This window comes from Podarcis vaucheri (genome assembly GCF_965113315.1).
Source record: "Podarcis vaucheri genome assembly, chromosome: 7".
NCBI classification, from domain to species: domain Eukaryota; kingdom Metazoa; phylum Chordata; class Lepidosauria; order Squamata; family Lacertidae; genus Podarcis; species Podarcis vaucheri.
The window spans coordinates 37,197,365-37,217,126 of record NC_138765.1 but is presented as its reverse complement, the minus strand read 5'-3'; positions in this window follow the sequence as shown (position 1 = coordinate 37,217,126).

Sequence of the window (19,762 nt, the reverse complement as noted above, 5' to 3'; positions counted from 1 at the left end):
GACTTGCCTCTTCCCCCTATGCTGCCTTCCATAGGAAGTATGCATCTGTTAAGCAAAGAGGTGTCCAGGCTGCCCAAGCTTAGTCAGGACCATGGACAGCAGTGTGGGTTCAACCCAGAGCTCTGGTGGGACCAACCAGGAGTCAGAACCAAAGAGTAACCAAGGATGGAGGAACAAGTCAGAGCTTATTGCTCAAGCAAGACTCAACTGCCACAAGAAGCCTTTAATACTCCTTCCTGCCCAGAAAAGAGCTGAGTCAGCCAAATGTTGGAAGGTGCCTTTGAGGCTCATGGGAGTTGTAATCCAAAAAATCTGGAGGGTGAAGGGTGATATATGGCTGAAGTGCTGCTGCTGCTGCTGCTGCTGCTGCTGCTGCTGCTGCTGCCCTCAGGGAATAGAGCCAGCATGGAGCAGCAGTTAGACTAGGACCAAGGTGACCAGAGTTCGAATCCTCACCACTCGGGCAGGACGTTCACTGGGCAATCTTGGTCCAGTTGCTGCCTCTCAGCCTAACCTTCCTCACAGGGCTGCTGTGTGGATTAAATGAGATGGGGGAGAACTATGTATGCCACCTTGAACTCTTTGGAGAAAAAGGTGGGATATTAATTAAGGAAGGAAGGAAAGAAAGAAGACTCCTGGAGCTGTCTCTTCACTATCTTTCTGAAAAAGAAGAAAATAACCCCCAGGCAATATATCCCTAAAAGCCATGGTTGGGCCAACCAGAGGGTAATCATGATACCACCAAGTGGCCCATGTCGTCCACTGACCCATGGCACCTAATTGTGATTTGGGGGAAATGTGTGGAACAGATTACAGCAACTTTTTAAAGAGGACAGTAAGGAAGCATTAGAGCCCATAAAGGGCTAAATCCGTTTTAAGCAAATGGAAGCCATTCATTGTTGAATGTGCCTGTCCTATATTTTCCACATTGTTAACTTTGCTGTAAAGCTGCTTTTGCGATGGCACTGGGAGGGGAGCAAAGAGCATTCCAGAATTGCCTGCGTTAGTTTCAATTTTCCTCCTGAGGCTCAAAAAGTTAGAAAGCAGGCAAAAGGGAAACGAAGGCCATCCAGCCCATCCCTTGACGCGGGGGAATGGGCAGGATTGCCAAGTCTCCCCACATATGTCCATCTAACCAATCCAGGCTTTTCCTGAGATCAATATTAAATCATTATATTGGATGTAGTAATTTTTAATGCATTGGCTTATTAAGGCATGCTTACCCTGCCTTTCTGCTCTCAATAATGCCCAAGGCAGTGAAAAACAACATCAAAATGTCAAGACTAAAAACAATAAAAACCCACCTGAGAATTACACTTACCCCTTTGAGCAACAATGGCAAAGTTTCTAGACGGCAAGAGAAGGAGAGTGAAAATGGGGTGTTAAAAAGAATAACTCAGGAGTTTTTCAAGGGCCACCTCAAGGTCACTTCTAAGGGCAACAGTTTCTAAATACAGTAGCTGTTGCTCCACCATTTGGACCTCAAATAAGTCATTATACTGCCACTTACGGTTTACTGAGGCTCTTCCTGTAAATCGTTCTCTCATTGTAACATTTTGTTACAATTATCGGGCCATGAGTTTGCAGGGAAGCTTAGGAGGGGCTTGTGGAAGCAAGTTCTTTGCAACGCTGGGATTTGAACCAAGGATTCTCAGGATCTCATTCTCAGGATCTACATGAGCTTTTTCTTAACATTCTGTGCACTTCCACATACAACATCAACCATGCAATTTATCAATCCTATAGTTTCTTCAGAAATACCACTGTTGTGTTTCATTTCTCAAAGCAGCTTCAATCCAACTAGAAAATTTAAGCTGCATTCACTCGATATTTAAGTCAGGTGTGTTTATTTGAGACAGCTAGCACACTTGACATGGTCAAAGTTTATAAAAGTATACATGGCCTGCAGAAAGTGGATAGAGAAAAGCTTTTCCTCTCTCTCCCACAACACTAGAACTCATGGCCATCCACTGAAGATGAATGTTGGAAGATAAAAAAAAGTCCTTCATGCGGCATGTAGTTAAACCATGGAACTCACTCCAACAGGAAGCAGTGATGGCCACCAACCTGGATAGGATGAGACAAATTCATGGAGGAGAGGGCTATCAATGCCTCGAATGGGCCATTGGCTCTTCTTATGTTCTTTTGTTCTTAGTGAAAAAAAGAAAAAAATTATATCCAGAATACTACCCCCCCCCCAATTTTTAACATTATTTTAAAGTAAAAAAAACCCTTATCTTATACACAGAAAAGCACGGTAATTTGTCACATTTCTGTTGCATCTTCCCTTTCAGAATCACTCTGAACAAAGTTACATTCTAGAGGAGATCAGAAGTTGCTGAGCTCTGGGAATCAACCACCAGCTTGCACCAGCCCATGAAATGTTCTTTTCCATTCATTGGATTTTTAAATGCACCTATTTGCAAAATGTTCAGATAATGCCGAGCTGTACGCTAGACTGATGTGACTTAAAACTTCCTGGGGCACAGATAATGTCATGGATTCAAGAGCCACATTTGGCAAAGGACAATGCCATCTGGATCCTGGCTCTTCCAGTGATGGGAGGCTCATGGAGCTGCAGTTTGCAGGTGATTGTAGAGCACCTTCATGAGTCCAACTCAGCCTTAGCCAACAAGGTGCCCTTCAGCTGTTTTGGTCTACAACTCCCATCAGGTGGCTGAGGCTGATGTGAATTGTCCTCCAAAACAGCTGGACGGCACCAGGTTGGTAAAGGCTAGTCTAACTTACAATTTCTCAGGAAGTGGAAGAAAGATCACTTTAGAACTCTCTGTCTTTCGGGGGGGGGGGTGCAGAACAGAAACCATGCAATTCAGTTTATTTTGCACTAGCAGAAATGCACATGGAACTTAATTTACTTTTTTATTCAGTTTGCAGTCCACCATCACCTGATTATCAGAACAATAGAAGATAAGAAGAACCTGCTGGACCAGGCTAATGGTCATCTAGTCCAGCATCTTCTTTTCAGAAAGGGCAACCAGATGCCCCAAAGGGACACCCACAAACAGGACCTGAGCACAAGATTCCTCTCCCCCTCCTGTGGCTTCTAGCAGCTGATATTCAGAAGCATTACTGCCTCCAACCATGGAGGCAGAGTCATTGTGGCCAGCAACCATTGATAGCCTTCCCCTCCATGAATTTGCCCAATCCTTCCTTAAAGCCACCTAGGTTGGTTGTCATCACTCTCTCCTATAGAAGTGAGATCCAGAGTTTAACTATGCACTGCATGGAGGAGGACCTCATTTTAGCTGTCCTGACTTTTCCAACATGTAGCTTCATTGGATGTTCACGCATTGCAGGGTTTTGAGAAGGGGGGAGGGGACTTTGCAGGTGGGTGTGGTTTGAGAATAATGGACTTGTAGGCCAAATTGGACCCCCTGGTAGGCCAAGATTGACCTGTGGACCAGAGGTTCCCCATTCCCTAGTCTAGACCCACTCCAAGATGCAGAGATTTCATGAGATGGAGTGTCTGTGGACCACAGCTAATCCCCTTCAGTCTGTTCTGGTCACTGTTTTTAGATCTACTATCTCTCTCTCTCTCTCTCTTTGGTGATCACTCGTAGCCAAGTAAGATTGTCTTCCATAAACACAGTTTTAACAATGAGTCCGTAAGTGAGTGTGGAGGCCAATTCTGGATCCACATGTCCTTCCACAGTGGGGACATTGGTTTCCGGGTGGAAGTTGATCATGGTGTGGATTTGCCAAGCGTGTCGTCTTCTTAGCACATTTCTCCCTTGCATCTTGCATTAAAGTGTCTTCAAAGCTGATGATACCTTTGGTAAAGGCTGTTCTCCAACTGGAGTGCTCACAGGCAAGTGTTTCCCAATTGTTGGTGTTTTTACTAGTTTTAAAAAATTGCCTTGAGATAGTCTTTAAACCTCTCTTGTTGACCACCAGCATTATGCTTTCCATTTTTAAGTTCGAAATAGAATAGTTGCTTTGGAAGACGATAATCAGGCATCCACACAACATGACCAGTCCAACGAAGTTGATGTTGAAGAATCATTGCTTTGACACTGGTGAACTTTGCTTCATCCAGTACATTGGTATTAGTTCACCTGTCTTCCCAAGTGATGTGTAAAAATTTTCAGAGACACCATTGATGGAATCTTCCGAGGAGTTGGAGATGGTGTTTATAAGTGGTCCATGTTTCACAAGCATCCAGTAAGGTTGGTAGTACAATAGCTTTGTAAACAAGCATTTTGGTTTCCCTGCGAACGTCCCGGTCCTCAAACACTCTGCACTTCAATCGGGAGAAAGCCACTCTTGCAGAGCTCAGGCGATGCTGGATTTCAGCATCAATGTCAGCACTTGTGGAAAGATCTACATTGGGAACAAGTGTGGGAGGAGGCCAGCAGCACCTCCTGTTCGCCAAGGGACCGCAGTAAAGCTGTCATTGTGGAGGGTTTCTGAGGAGGCAATAGAGCCAGCCTCCAAGAGTGTACCACAGCTGTTGCCGCCACTGTGGCAGCAGCGGCAGCAGCGGCAGCAGCAGGTGATGCATCTCTTGCAGGCTGGATCTGCTGCCCCGATGGATCCTGCTGCCCAAGGTGGTTGCCTCAGTTTGCCTCACAGGTGGGCCAGCCCTGCAGGGAAGCCACTGGGCAGCAGAGGGGTTAGTACACTAGCAGTATCTGCAGTCTGTCTCTTTGGCTCTCTGTGCCTGCCCCAAAGTTAAGAGGCATCTCCATGGAGGAGAGGGGTCTTACCCATAGACGCTAGTGGCGCGGGTTCTGGAGGGCGCCAGGCAAGAGTCTGGGGAACACTGAACGAGCGCACTGAGCTCCTGCTGAGCGTCAGTTCAGTTTTTCCCCCTTTTAGCCTGCAGGCACCTAATGCTGTGGGGCGCCCGAAGGCTAAAATGGAAAAAAACGAGCTGATGCTCAGCGGGAGCGGCGCACACGCCCTCACTCAGTGCTGGTCCACTCACTTGGTGTGTTCACTCGCCCAACGAGTTGAGGTGCAGCAGCTCGCTGCCCACCGCAGCACAAAGCGGCATAGCTGTCAACCTTTCCCTTTTCTTGTGAGGAATCCTATTCGGAATAAGGGAATTTCCCTTTTAAAAAAGAGAAAAGTTGACAGCTATGCGAAACAGCCAGCTGAGCCGGGAGGAGCCGAGTCCAGCCTCTGGCTCTTCCCTGCCAGAGGAGCAGCCCTCCAGCCGCTGCCAGCCTCCTCCAGCCCCACAAAGCTGGGTCCCGTCCCAACATGCTTCCTCCGCTGCTGCTGGTGTTCTCTCCCTAAAAAAAAGTCAACCACTCTGGGAAATGGGGGAGGGGGGCGCCAGAGGGATCTTTGCACCATGGAGCCGGATATGCTTAAGACGGCCCTGCCTATGCGCAAGGGTGACACCTCCTCCCTGACCCTCTGGGTTGGTGATGTATCAAGGTCTTAGTGATGCTCGCCAGATCTGTCCCTTCATCCCCATTTTGTTCATCCTGGGTCATTTCCCCCTGTTTTGACTTTGTCACAGTGAAGAGACCGTTTTCCTTGCTCCTCATTGAAAGGAAGGAGCAGCAGCCAGCAGGAAGAGTCCGTGACTGGCCCTTTGGACTGGCTTGGAGACCCATTGGCTGAGTGCTTAATTAGCTCCCCATAAATAAACATCATTTACAAGACCCAAACATTTAAAACACCCTGTTAAGCATCTGAAACATAAATGATTTAATTATAGACCAGCTCCGGTTTATACCGACACTGAGATGAAACGCGATAGAGCAGCTGTCTATGAATATTTTACAATGAAATTGCTCTCCATCTTCTGTGTCCACAGAGGGTTGCGTTGCAGGTTGGGAAGGCAGCAATCTGCCTGTGGTAAGAGCAGCCTTCATTTGTGCAGCATGCAGATAACCCTCTTCGGGGGTGGCTTGCAGTGAGAATGGCACTGAATTGCAACACACACACCAAACTTTATCTTGAGCTGTGGAACTTCTTTTTTGCATGGACCGTTGCCCCTTTGCTCAACCAGGTTTCCTACAAAACTAGAGCTCTTTAACATGGCTGAGGCATTGATTCCCCACAATTACTTGGAATTGTGACATTATAATGGAAGTTCCAAACAGTGCTTAATATTGCAAAGCATTATGTGGCCATCCCTACTCTCAGAGCCTAGAAACTTCAATAATGTATACCCACAACAAGCTCCATTTAGCAAAGGTATTTTCAGTTTCATATCTAAATATGTCCATTAAATATTAAAAGAAAAGAAAATTCAGAAGAGGAAACGTGTAATTAATGCCTCTCACCCCTGCTTCTCAGGAATAGAAACTGGCATTGGGGCTGTTGATTGCTTATATCCCAGGCTGCTAGAAACCTACTCTTTCTTAAATTAAAACAAACGAAGGCTTTGAATCTGGGGGTTGTGGTTCATCGTGGGGACACCAAAGAAGGTGCTATAGGTTCTGGGTTGATGACGATTCCTGATTTATTCAGTTATACTCTATAATTTTGCTATTATTCCATACCTTCCCTGTGACTGAAATCCCCCCATAATGGTGGTGGTTGCTTGTTGTTATATTTATTTATATCCCACCTTTTCCCTAGACTGGGACTCAAGGTGGCTTACACAAATTAAAAACAACAGAGACAAAATACAAAAAGCTAAAAACCTTTTGGGCAGGATGTTTGTAATCTATTTTTCTTTCCCCTTGGTTTTAATGTGAGGTTTATTATCTGTTTATTTGGTTGTAAGTAGCTTTGGGTTGCCCTGGGCAAGAGAAAGTGACTGACAAATTCAAAAAACAATTATAGTATATTATTACATATATTATATATTATTTTATATTATATATTGTAATAATTGTTTAAAAGTAATTAAACACTAATAGAATTAAAACAATATAAAAACAAATAATATTATTAATCTATTATATTTTTTGTTCACACATCACTCCCATTCAGAAAGGTTCCAGTAGCATTACTCAAAGCTTTCCTCTCTGTAGTCTTATTTTCTGATGAGCATTGGTGAATGGTTACACTGGAGAGCCAGTGTGGTGTAGTGGTTAAGAGCGGTAGTCACGTAATCTGGGAAACCGGGTTCGTGTCTCCGCTCCTCCACATGCAGCTGCTGGGTGACCTTGGGCCAGTCACACTTCTGTGAAGTCTCTCAGCCCCACTCACCTCACAGAGTGTTTGTTGTGGGGGAGGAAGGGAAAGGAGAATGTTAGCCGCTTTGAGACTCCTGAAGGGGAGTGAAAGGCGGGATATCAAATCCAAACTCTTCTTCTTCTTCTTCTTCTTCTTCTTCTTTAAAAAGCCTCTCTTAATTGCCCTGATGTCAGCATCTGCTTCAGCTGAGTGAAGCTTTAATTACAGGTTACATGCCTATTTTTCCTCTTCATTTTTTATAGTGAAAAATAAAAAAATAAGAAGTAGAAATCAATTATTAAAGCCTTCTCCTCCCACAGCAGCAGAAACTGACATAGGTCACACATTGCTTATTCCTCAAATCATCAGGAAGCAATAAACTGGACTGCACCTGCAAACCTCACATCTAGAGAAATTTAGCAAGCCTCCTCTCTCTATACATTCACATATGCTTTGAAAATGCTTTTATTAGTAAACACTTTTATCATTTGGATCGGCTGGTATGATATCCATGCTGTTTTATGTTATTTTACATTACTGTGAGCTTATGGTGTGTTGTTGATTATGTGATGTATCCTTGTTTTAAAAAATTTGCAAGCCACTTTATAAGGGGATTATCCAAGGTGGAGCACAGATGTATCGAAACAAGCAAACAGGAAATATTTAATTAAAGGCACAGGAGTTCATAGAAATCTCAAAAATCTTTAACACATATCAGGGCATTTAAAAACACAGAAAACACTGGGGTGCATCAATTCTTTTGACAACAGCAGCTGGAGTTTGAAGAATGAACGAACAAAAATTAGGAATTCCAGGGATGGGAGGGTTAGCATGGAAACAGCCTTAGCTATACTAGCCATTAAAGTTTCATGCTTAAATCAAACCCTCAAACATAAGCAAGAAATGATAGAAATGGAGTGGGGCAGGCCTTCCCATGGGTGGCAGAAGAAAAAGAGGATAGGGCTCCTGTACCTTTAATAGTCAGCAGATTCCAGCAGATTCAGTGCAAACTACACCATCATCTGACAATGCCTCCCTTATATAGGCTACATACACAGCATATATTTAAAGCATATTCCTTTCCACCCCGCTCCCCCAAAAATGGGAAGCTTATGCCTCAGAGAGTTACAATTCATATCACCCTTAGCAAATTACAGTTCCCAGGGTTCTCTGATGGATGGGAAATGTGCTTTAGGAGTATGGTGTGTCTGCAGCCTAAACTAGCAACACAGCCTGAGCTGTGCAACCATCCAAGCCCTGAAGTTCTCTTCTTTCTTGGACCTTGCCCAGATGCAGGTCACCAGAATTCTCTAGCTTCCTTTCTGGGGGTCTGATTCTGCCTTCTTTGGTGCATCAGTTGTGACGCTTGAATCTTAATCTGGCAACCTGGGTTCTTTCTATCCTTTTTTCAGGTTCGTGGTTTTAATTTGGGGCAAGGCTGGCACAACCACTGGGCAGAGGGAGGCAACTGCCTCAGGTGGCAGCAAAACTACCTCCTTGACTGTTCCCCTCCGTTGAGGGCAGAAGCAGGTGTGCTGGGTGGCCTTCCCTGCACACTCCTCAAACTACCCAGCAGCCCCCAGGTGTGCTGGGAATTGCTGCTATCCTGTTGCCAGCATTGAAGTTTGAGTCAGCTCTCAGTCCAGTCACCTTCTGGACATGGAAGCAGGGAACCATATTGTTCTTTGCCTCAGGCAGCAAAATGTATTGAGGTGGCTCTGATTGCAGGGGAGGGATTGGACCAGATCCTGGTAGCTCTGCTTTGTGCAGACATTGTGCTTGCAATCTCAGTATGACAATTCATTAGCCCCTCTCAGGCTCTGTTTTCCAAAGCCAGACAGTCATCCTTTAATTCACTGATGGGATTTGGCTCACCTAGAATTCCCTTCTTTTCTGCTCCTTTGTGCTTAAATGCCTGGGTTATCCAACCAGCTTAGAGCTCCCATATTCCAAAGGGCATGCAATTACAATGCCTTTTAAATGGTAATGGGCCAGGATTGCCTCTGCTGTCCCCCCCACCTAGCCCCAATGCTCAGTGTGTACATTTTCCTCAACACTTGCAGATTTATTAATTAAAAGCATCTTAGCGCAAGCCCGCCTCGCTTTCCTTCCGGGAGACTTCAAGGCTTAGTTGTTTTATTAACAACCTCAGATCAAAGTGGTTAATTTATATGCATGTAAATAACAAAATGCATGAAGTCTCTCAATGAGAGACCAAAGAGTCCGTTGATGCTTTTGTATAATGCATCATCTGTGGCTGGTGGGGAGCGCTTTCGAAGCGCACAGCCATGTTCAGGATCAATTAGTTAAATACATTGCCTTATCCAGGAAAAACACTTAGAGGAACATGAAGGCAATTTCGGAAGAATCAAATTTACATTTTTATTCTCTTCCTGCGCTGACATCGGCTGGTCCCCATAGCTCGGATTTCTAGGGAAAGGCAGGTTTGTCAGCTGCTGGCGGGAAAACTCTGGTAGTTCAAAGGTTCATTTCAAACGGAGGCAGGTTCAGATGTTTGTCTGAAATTTACCCAAAGCTTCCAGGTACTGCTTTCCCCTGGAGACACCTGGCTTTGGGCAGAGAGAACAGAATGCATGAGGAACCTTTTAATTAGAGCTGTGGTGTCACCACTTTCCATTTTTTGCAGGGATCCAATGCAAATGTGAGATTGGCTTTGATCTCCAGCCCCAACCTTCTGCAGCTTCTGGTTCAGGTGGGGGCTGCCTGTGCCTGTGTGCAGACTCTGTCACAAAGCAGCACTTCAGACAGGCTGCCTCCACTTGGTGGGAACACCAGGGCACAATATCCTCTCTTTCCCTGGTAGCCTTTTGTTCTCAACTGGCTTCAGCCAGTGTTTCTGCTTCACCTTCGCAAGAAGAAGCTTCCCCTGTATTTTAGGGATGGGCTGAGCAACTGATTCATTCTGGTTTCAGTCTTGTTGGCATTCAATCAGACGTCCAGTTGGGCTGAATTGAATGCTTTTTGTGCTCACCTATTGCATCAAACACTTTTTTTAATGTAAAATATGAAATTTTCAACGAACTCACCATTAAAATAATATCCCTTTTATGTTGAGGTAGTCACACTTGTCTTTCTCCTCTGGCCTCACAAGAAGTGGCTTCAGCCCATCTTTCTGAGAAGTCCTCAACAGAAATAGCTTTTGTCTTTTTTTCTCCTTCCCACTCACTTGAAGTAGCATCACCTCTATTTCTACTTCACCCTTAACTGAAGAAAAAGGGGACTAAACTTCCTGAGTGGGGAAGGAGACAAATGAGCTGAACTTAGTAATGGGGAAATGGTTGGCCTTAGCAAAGGAGGTTCAAGCAGAACAAGAACAGAACTTGCTTTGGGAGGAAGCAAAGGGAGAAACAAAGGAACTGAGGCAAGAGTGGTGGCAAGAGACAAAGTTCTAGGCCTTAAAGGTAAAGGTAAAGGCACCCCCGACCATTAGGTCCAGTCGGGATGACTCTGGGGTTGCAGCGCTCATCTTGCTTTACTGGCCGAGGGAGCCAGCGTTTGTCTGCAAACAGCTTACAGGTCATGTGGGTTATGACAAAGCCGCTTCTGGTGAACCAGAGCAGCGCACAGAAACACCATTTACCTACCCACCAGAGTGGTACCTATTTATCTACTTGCACTTGACGTGCTTTTGAACTGCTAGGTTGGCAGGAGCAGGAACCGAGCAATGGGAGATCACCCCGTCGTGGGGATTCGAACCACCAACCTTCTGATTGGGAGGCCCTAGGCTCTGTGGTTTAGACAAATTAAAAACTGGCAAATCAACAAGTCCATTTTTTATAGCATTCAAATGTGAAACTGCTGTATCAGCCATTATACTGCACCCAAGGACTGGAAAGTGGCCAATGTATCACCATTTTTTAAAAAAGAGGGATCCAGGAGGGATCCTGGAAATTACAGGCTGGTTATCTTAAGGTATGTCCAAAGAAATCTGGTGGAAAGTATTGTCAAAGATAAAATAACTAAGCATATAGAAAAACAAGCCTTTTCTAAAGGAGAACCAGCATGGCTTCTGCAAATGTAAGTCCTATCTCACAAACCTGTTGGAGTTATTGGAGAGTGGCAACAAATATATAAATTGAGGTGATCTGGTTGACATAGTTTACTTGGGCTTTCAAAACGCTTTCCACAGGGTACCTCTCCAAAGACTCCTGAGTAAGCTTAACAGTCACAGAATAAGTTGGTTAGGATCAGGAATTGGTTAAGTAGCAGGAAGCAGAGAGTAGGAATAAATGGACAGTTTTCCAAATGGAGAAATGGAGAAAGTTGAGTCCTCCAAGGAAGGAACTCCGCTGCCATGCACCACTCTCCAAAACCAAATCTGCTGCTACCTTTTTCTCCAAGTGTGGGGCTCTCCTCGCATGTGCAAATAGGACGGAGCCACAGAGCTTGTGCAGAGCGCATGCTGACGAAAGTAAAGCATAACCAGAGCACTTTTCCTTTCTGAAGGATTACTCTGTGCTCACCATAAACTGTGATGTCAGTGGTTGGTCCTAGATGCCCCCAAACCCTGAAGAGCAGAGTAAGGACCAACTCTTGCATGGGGGACTCCCCAGACTTTATCCTGTCTGTGACGCAGGATTGCTTCTCTCCACAGGTTAGGGGACACAATACTTGCCTTACCCTAGGCACTGGCAACTCACACTTTGCCACTGTCATATATAAACAATATACAATAGAGGTTAGCCACTGTGAGAATGGGATGCTGGACTAGACTAGATTGGCCTGGTCCAACAGGACTCTTCTTATCTTCTTAACAATACAGGACATTTATTAGTGAGGAAGAAGAAGGAAAGGGCTTGACGTCATGTTGCGAAAGGGCTGATCTCGCTTAGTGAGGAAGGCTGTACAAGTGTCCACCCACTGCACGCAAGTTGCTTTTTCCAGCTTTCTCTTTTCTCTTTTTTTCTTGGCTGTATGTGATCTCTTCTCCTGCAGAGTGTTTATCTTTCTGATAAGGTATCTCATGAAGTGCCAAGTGCTCCTTCAACAAACACTGTCCAAATACACCTGACTCAACATGCTCTGCTCAACGATCAGGAAAGAAAATCTCCTTTTGATCCCATCCATATAGGAAGCACAACCTCTTCGCATCTCACCAAGCCTCCTCTTTTAAAATAATGTTGCTGTCTGAACATCCTGCAGGGTTTGCGCAACTGTTGTTTAATCTGACATTTAAATGGATTTATGCATTCAGTGGGGTGGCATTAAAAATAAAATAGATTAAAATGGATTCTCCATAAAAGAAAAGAATTATGCCTATAAAACCGACAGAATGCTGGTGCCTGGTTGGGGGGGGGGGACGGGGCTTGAGGGGGGACACACAGCAGGCCATTGAGTGAGATCTTCCAGCTAAAGGTATATTTTAAGCATAAATCCTACTATGAAATAATATCCAATTAATATTCCCATTGACCTTTTTTGCTCCTGCCTGCGGTTAGATTTTCTCTTCCACGAAGGGGGCTTGTATGTTTCAAGTGAGATTTGTGCCAGCAAGATGGGCTGCAGGCTCCAAGTCTGCTACACTCTTCTCGCCCACCACAGCTTTAGCTCATTGGGTGCTGCTCTCATGTGACAGCCAGTCTAAAAGCAGTCTCCTCCAGGAGCATTGGGAGAGTTCCTTTCACTCCCCTGAAGACTACATTATAGGGTGCCACAGGGGACTAGCTTATCTCCAGTGCTATCTAATATCTACATGAAGCCATTGGGAGTGGTCATTAGGAGTATCCGGACAAGGTGCCATCAGTATGCTGATGGCACTCAGCTCTGTTTTCCCTTAGCATCTAAATCAGAAGAGGACACACAGTCCTGGGCCATTGCCTGGATGCAGTGGTGAAAAGGATGGGGGGGGAGCTGAGCTTGAATACTGGCAAGATGGAGGCACTGGAGGGTGAATAGTTCCCATGTCTGAGAAACTGGTCAGTTGTTTAGGGTTGCACCAAAGGAGCAGGTTCACAGTTTGCAGATGCTTCTGGATTCAGCTCCATCACTGGAGACTCAGGTACCCTCCGTGGCTAGAACTGCCTTTTACCAACTGGGACTGATTCGACAGCTATGCCCATTCCTGGAACAGGAAAGCCTTGCAACAGTAATTCATGTGTTACTTGCTTCAAGACTGGATTACAGTGGTACCTCGGGTTAAGAACTTAATTCGTTCTGGAGGTCCGTTCTTAACCTGAAACTGTTCTTAACCTGAGGTACCACTTTAGCTAAAGGGGCCTCCTGCTGCCGCCGTGCCGCCAGAGCACAATTTCTGTTCTCATCCTAAAGCAAAGTTCTTAACCTGAGGTACTATTTCTGGGTTAGTGGAGTCTGTAACCTGATGAGTCTGTAACCTGAAGTGTCTGTAACCCAAGGTACCATTGTACTGCGATGCGCTCTAACTGGGCTTTTCTCATACTTGATCCGAAAACTGTAGTTAAAGCACAATGCCGCAGCATGATTACTGCTGAGAAGGAGGCCTTGTCAGCATATAACACCTGGGCTCATAGATCTGCACTGGTTGCTGTTCTGCTACCGAGACAGGATCAGGTTAGCCAGATTTTGGATCAGGTTAGCCAGTTTGATTCGAATGCTGTTGGTGGATTCTTGTTGTTGCCTTGTTGGTCTGTGTATGTGATAAAGGGTAACCATATTGAGGTGAAGGCATCTTCTTCTATTTGTCCCCATGTCGGTTTCAGTTTGTTGGTCAGTTTTTCTAATAAGGCTGTTTCCCATACTATTTGATACCATTGGTCTGTGCTTAACTCCCGACAGGTCTCTGCAGTGTCTGGCTATGATGCTTCTGCACTCTTTTATCTTTTGTAAACCACTTTTACAATCAAGTGCCATATAAATTCTATGTAAAGATTTTTAGCCGGTCCGCCCTTGCTGGGGGCCCTGATCCAGCACTCAGTGGCCTTGATCTCAGTATCAATTATCACCAGGACTTCTTGATGCAGATGCAGCTGTGTTTGTGGCTCTTGGAGCTCAGCAGAAGAACATATGTGGCTCGCTCAGGTGAAATGGAGGGCAAGAGATCAGGGCTTTTCTCCACAAAGTACATGTTATTTTGTACACACTCTGAGATATACAGTCATACCTTGGTTTTCGAACAGCTTAGTTCCAGAACATTTTGGCCTCCAGAAAGCCGCAAACCCAGAAGTGACTGTTACCGTTTGAGAACTATCTTTGAAACGTTTCCGAACGTTTTGGAAGTCGAACGGACTTCCGGAACGGATTCTGTTTGACATCCAAGGTATGACTATACTGTCTTCCTTAATATTTTTAGCTAATCGTTAGTGCTGGAAATAGGTACCAGGGAAAGCCCTGAGTCAAATTAAGCCATGGCTTCCTTGCTTGTTTCAGCTGCCAGATGACCAGATACCCAATTTCTATGCAGAAATGTGTTTGCTAATATCCCCCATCCCAAGACCCCGAAGCTACAATAAGAAAATTAGTTCTCATTTTAGTTCATCATCTTTTTTTCTCTCTTTTCTTGTTTGCAGACCCAGGGGACTTCCAACCTTAATGCAAATTCCCCTTTGTCAATTGTAGCGCTGGTCTATTTTCTCTGCCCTTTCATTTTAAATCAGCTCTTGCAAAGTGTGCTGAAAGAATTTAAATTAGACAGGACCATGAGCGGAATAATGTGGGCCTCTGTTGTCGTACATTGTAAATCATTTTATTATTTAAATTTTTAAGTTTAACAGGAAAATTAAATACAGAAGACAAAAGAGAAATTCAATTGTTCGAAAGACGTTTTTGTTTGAGGAAAAACCCATAAATCATACGTAAACAGACACATACAGTCACACATATACCAGGGCTTCATTATCTTCAGGCAAATAGATTTAATTCTGGTGCCATTTTAATTTCAAAACTGGTACAAAATTGTGAAGGGTTGAGAGATCACGAGGGACAAAACAGAGAGCAGGAGGTAACTTTCAGCAATTAATACATTAGATTTCTGGAAATAAGTCTAATGTCAAGTCAAGGTGAGGGGTTTATTTTGAGCTGGGGATCTTCAAGACCTTTTTTAAATGGCAGGCCTTGTCTGTTGCATATTTGAAATAACTTTGAAACATTTATGTTATTATATCATTGGTGCAAACATCACACCAGGGCTCATTCCATGTTCCAGCCAGCTTGGAATAGGGGTCCTGTAAGACTGTTTGGAGCTTGCAGAGGACACTCATCCTGAAGCCTCAAACCTCTGTATTATTTAGTGCTAAAGGGCATAGCTATCAGCCCTAAATCAAGACTTTTTTACTGTAGCAATAGGAACATAACAAGCTGCCTTATACTGAGTCAGACCATTGATCAACACTGTCTACTCTGACTAGCAATAGCTATTTAGGATTTCAGAAAGGGGGTCTCCCCGAGCCCTGCCTGGAGATTGATCCTGGGTCCTTCTGCATGCAGTGCAGATGTTGTACTACTGAGAGATCCTGCCTTTCCTCAATAGGAGGGGAATATAGCAGGAAATACTATAAATACCCAGGGGCTTCAGCTAGCCAGTTTCATTCATCCATTATTTGTATGCCACTTTTCCACACACACAAAAATCATTCTCAAAGTAGCTTACAACAAAGGAAACAGGAATGTATTTCAAAGTCAACACTGCAAAACAATTTCATAATAACATGGAAAAGCAATAACTCCGTTCCCTCTGCATTTCCATTTCCCGTTTAATCTCAGTGGATATTCTGTGTTTCAGCTGTAGGCTTACCTCACAAAACCTGTCCAGCTTGCATTTTTTCTCTCCCCCAGAATAGAAGTGATGCCTGCCCATTGAAAACAAGGGGGAAAGCCAGGGTTCACACAAGGCTGTTACTAGGGAGCAGCATGTTCCACCGCCCCCACCCAAAGCTGGGTTTTTTGTTTTTAAATTAGGTTTTACAAATCAATAAGAAAACAAACCACAAACAGCAAAAAACCCACGCAGTATGGATGGCAACGCACAGACAGAGCAATCTTATGAATCTAAAAAGAAGAGTAGAGAAATTCATGGAAGATACAGAAGCTCAGTGGTTACTAACCCTGATGGATACTTTGCACCCAAGACCTTTCCCTGGCCTTTCCCTGAGATAAACACCTTTCTGCTCCACCATCAGAGCTCTGCCATTGGGAAAATCAGGGCTGCTGTGGGGACAGGGAGGGGAAATCTGGTATCAGCTATCCCTCTCTGAGATTAGGGCCCTGGGATTCTCTTCCAGAGTCCATAGGGGGCATGGAACATGTGAAGATGTGGGCAACCAAGAGGATCAAGGAAGCAAAGACTTATGATGAACACTTGAGGGAGCTGGATATGTTCAGCCTTGAAAAGAGAAGAGTGAGAGATAATATGAGAGTCATGTTCAACTGTCTAAAGGGTTGTCACATGGAAGAGGGAGCAAGCTTGTTTTCTTCTGCTCCAGAGGGTGGAACCTGAACCAATGAATTCAAGTTACAAGAAAGGAGATTCCAACTGAACATCAGGAAGAACTTTCAGATGGTAAGAGCTTTTTGAAGTGGAACACACAGCATTGGAAAGTGGTGGACTCTCCTTCACTGGAAGTTTTCTAACAGAGGTTGCATGGCCACCTGTCCAGGACTCTTTAGTTGTGATTCCTGCATTGCAGGAGGTTGCACTAGATGACCCTTTCAGTCCCTTCTAACTCTACAATTCTGTGATTCTGTTTCATATTCAAGTCCTTCAAATGATGGATCACCATTTTTACATGTTGTCCTTCTGCAGCTGCTGGGCTTAGGACAAAGTTGGCAGCTTTTGGGGGGAAATAGTTCAGTAAAGCACTCTTGTACCATCTGGGTTGGGGTGGAGTCCTCTTTTCCAGGGCTGGAGCCAGGAGTGATTCCCAGAAGGAGTTTTGTGGATTTGAGTGGGTGAAGTCTAGCCCAAAAGCTGTCTATTCACCAGAGGTGCACAGATTTGTTTATTTTGCAATTGAACAGCCTCACCATTCACGCTGCTGGCAAGGGCTTGCAAAGCAGGCTGGGATATAGATGGATAGATGTGGATATTTCTAGTTGGTTGGTTGGCAACCATAGCATCATATGGGTTAAAATCCACATTTAAAAATACAACTCTGGAATACATTCATCAAGTCTCTGTGGCTACCTGCCCAGTTTCTCTGGATAGGTAAGTCAATGCAACCCATCAACCATCTGTTCTAATTGGACATTCTGCCTACAGAGGCATTATAAATATGCAAGGAACGTGGAGGGGGGAAAGCAACCCCCTGATGGATTATCTGGATAACAATAGTTTTAATTTTTCATTTGTTTGTGTGATTTGTAGCAGTGAATAAAGTATTGGGGTGACATCTGGAAGAACTGAATTGAGACAGATGAAACTCTTAAAACACAACCAGCCCGTCTGAGGCATCGCATCGCCTTTGTATGCATCTTCTCCGTGGCTCTGACTGAAGCATTTCCATTATTTCCTGCTGCCTTTGGCAAGATTCAGGATGGGCAGAAAGAGATGCTAGGATCTTTGCCTTCCTCAGGTTGCACAACACTGGCAGCAATCTGCATTTTCAGCTACTGCATTCGATAGATGACCACTGAAGGACACAGTATCCTGAGAGATTCTCTTACACAAGCCCCATTGAAATAAGCAAGAGGTGGGCAGGGTTACTGCAAATTGCCACTCATTTTACTGGGGGGGGGGAGAATCCAAATAAGGATGTGCTTTTAAGTTTTAGCAGAGGAAACAGAGAAAGAGAAGTAATTCCTAATATGCCTATAATCACACTTCAAAAAAAGAATCCCAGGTGAGCAGCCCTGTTCTAGTCTGCTGCAGTGAAATCAATGAAGCATTTTGCAGGGTGCCTGAAAAACTAACAGATTTTATTATGGCATAAACTTCATCAAACAGAAGCAAAAGTAAAGTTACATGATGCCACCCCAATCTTTGAGCGATGAGAGACTCCTGGGGTTCCAGGAACTAATTATTATTATTGTTATTATTACCCCACCAACATCATCAACATCAAGCAATAAAAGATCAAACATTAAAAACTTATCCAGGATCCGTTTCCCTGGAACAAAGGTCAATGAAGACAGCGGTATCTTTAGGCTATATGGTTTTAATTACACATCTCTACAACCTGAGCATTGTGGGGATGTTTAGGATAACAGGCAAGGAAATATTTGTTAAGTATTATCCTTCCTTCACTCACGCTAGTGAGTGATGTAGAAGAGCAAATCTCTATATTCACGGAAGCTAGTTGACAGATTCGTTTGACTCTCTACAAAATGACTAATCCAATTTGGCTTGCCCAGATGGATGATCTCTGGTGTCCCCTTTTCTCCCTCTTAAAATACAATAAAGACTCATGAGTCTGGCTTTAAAAGCATAACAATAAGTTTACTCACAAGTTGTTCACAGTACACATCCTAGAAGGCAGGCTTTAAGCTTCTGGTTACAAATATATAACGTGGCTTACATCCTTTGTGAGGATGGGCCCAAGCGCTGCTGGCTGAGAGCCAGCAGACAACAAAATGGATGAGGCTTAACTTAGGGTTGAATCGAACAGAACCAAAACGAAAAGAATCCGTTCTGTGATTCTCTTCGTCTAGCGGTTTTTTCGTCTTGCAAAGCAAGCCCATTGAAGGATTAGCGGATTAGCGCTATTAGCGGCTTTTAGTGGCTTATCTGCTGATCGGATCAGCTGATAAGCGGCTTAGTGGGTTAGAAAAGGGGGGGGAGGGGAAAAAACCAGCAGGAACTCGCAAGACATTGTCGTCTTGCGAAGCAAGCCCATAGGAAATTCGTTTTGCGAAGCACCTCCAAAACGGAAAACTCTTTCGTCTAGCGAGTTTTCCGTCTTGCAAGGCATTCGTCTTGCGGGGCACCACTGTACATTTATAGAGTAACACTCATCTGCAGGAACAGGAAGTTGCATCCACTCTAAGAAGTAAAGCATGTTGTAATTGACTGTACTGATGTAACACATCCCACAAGCATATGATGGAAGAGCTCACAGTCCTAACACCCTAACCGATCTTGCTTCTCCATTAGTCACAGCTTTGGATTCAGCACAGAGCAAGCATGTCTCAGAGTGTCCAGCTCCCAGCCTGCTTCTAGCTGAGCTCTCACACACCACTCTGGCTATTGTTCTCTTACCTAGCAGCTAGGGGAGGGGAGGAGGCCCACCTATTCATTCTATGGTACAGAGCAACTTCTTTGGTTATGCAAAGAGGATGCTTAAACTAGCCAGTCACAACCATTGCCTAGCCCTAGACAAAGGGACTAGTTTGACATGCTTGCTCTCACACACTCTACCCCAACAGACACAGGATCCCAAGAACTGGAAGGAACTCAAGGCAACATTCCACACACATATACACAACCAACCCAAAAACTCACAACCGTAATATTAAGCTCCAGTTCTTGGGTTGAACTGTTTATAGCTCACTGTAACCATAGCAACACTATCAACACCAGCCTGCTTCTTGCAAGCCAGCCCTGCAGTGTTTGCCTGCTGTGACTTGGCACCCTTCTAGAAAAGGTGTGTCTCATTTGCTCTGCAACTCCTCTTGCCAATGAAGTATAGCCTTTGGACATTTTGCCCTCCAGTTGTTAATTGGCAGTCAGTGTTAGCTAGAAGCAACAGCAGTGTTTAAGCCAAAGCAGTAAAATGTATTTGTTGTGACT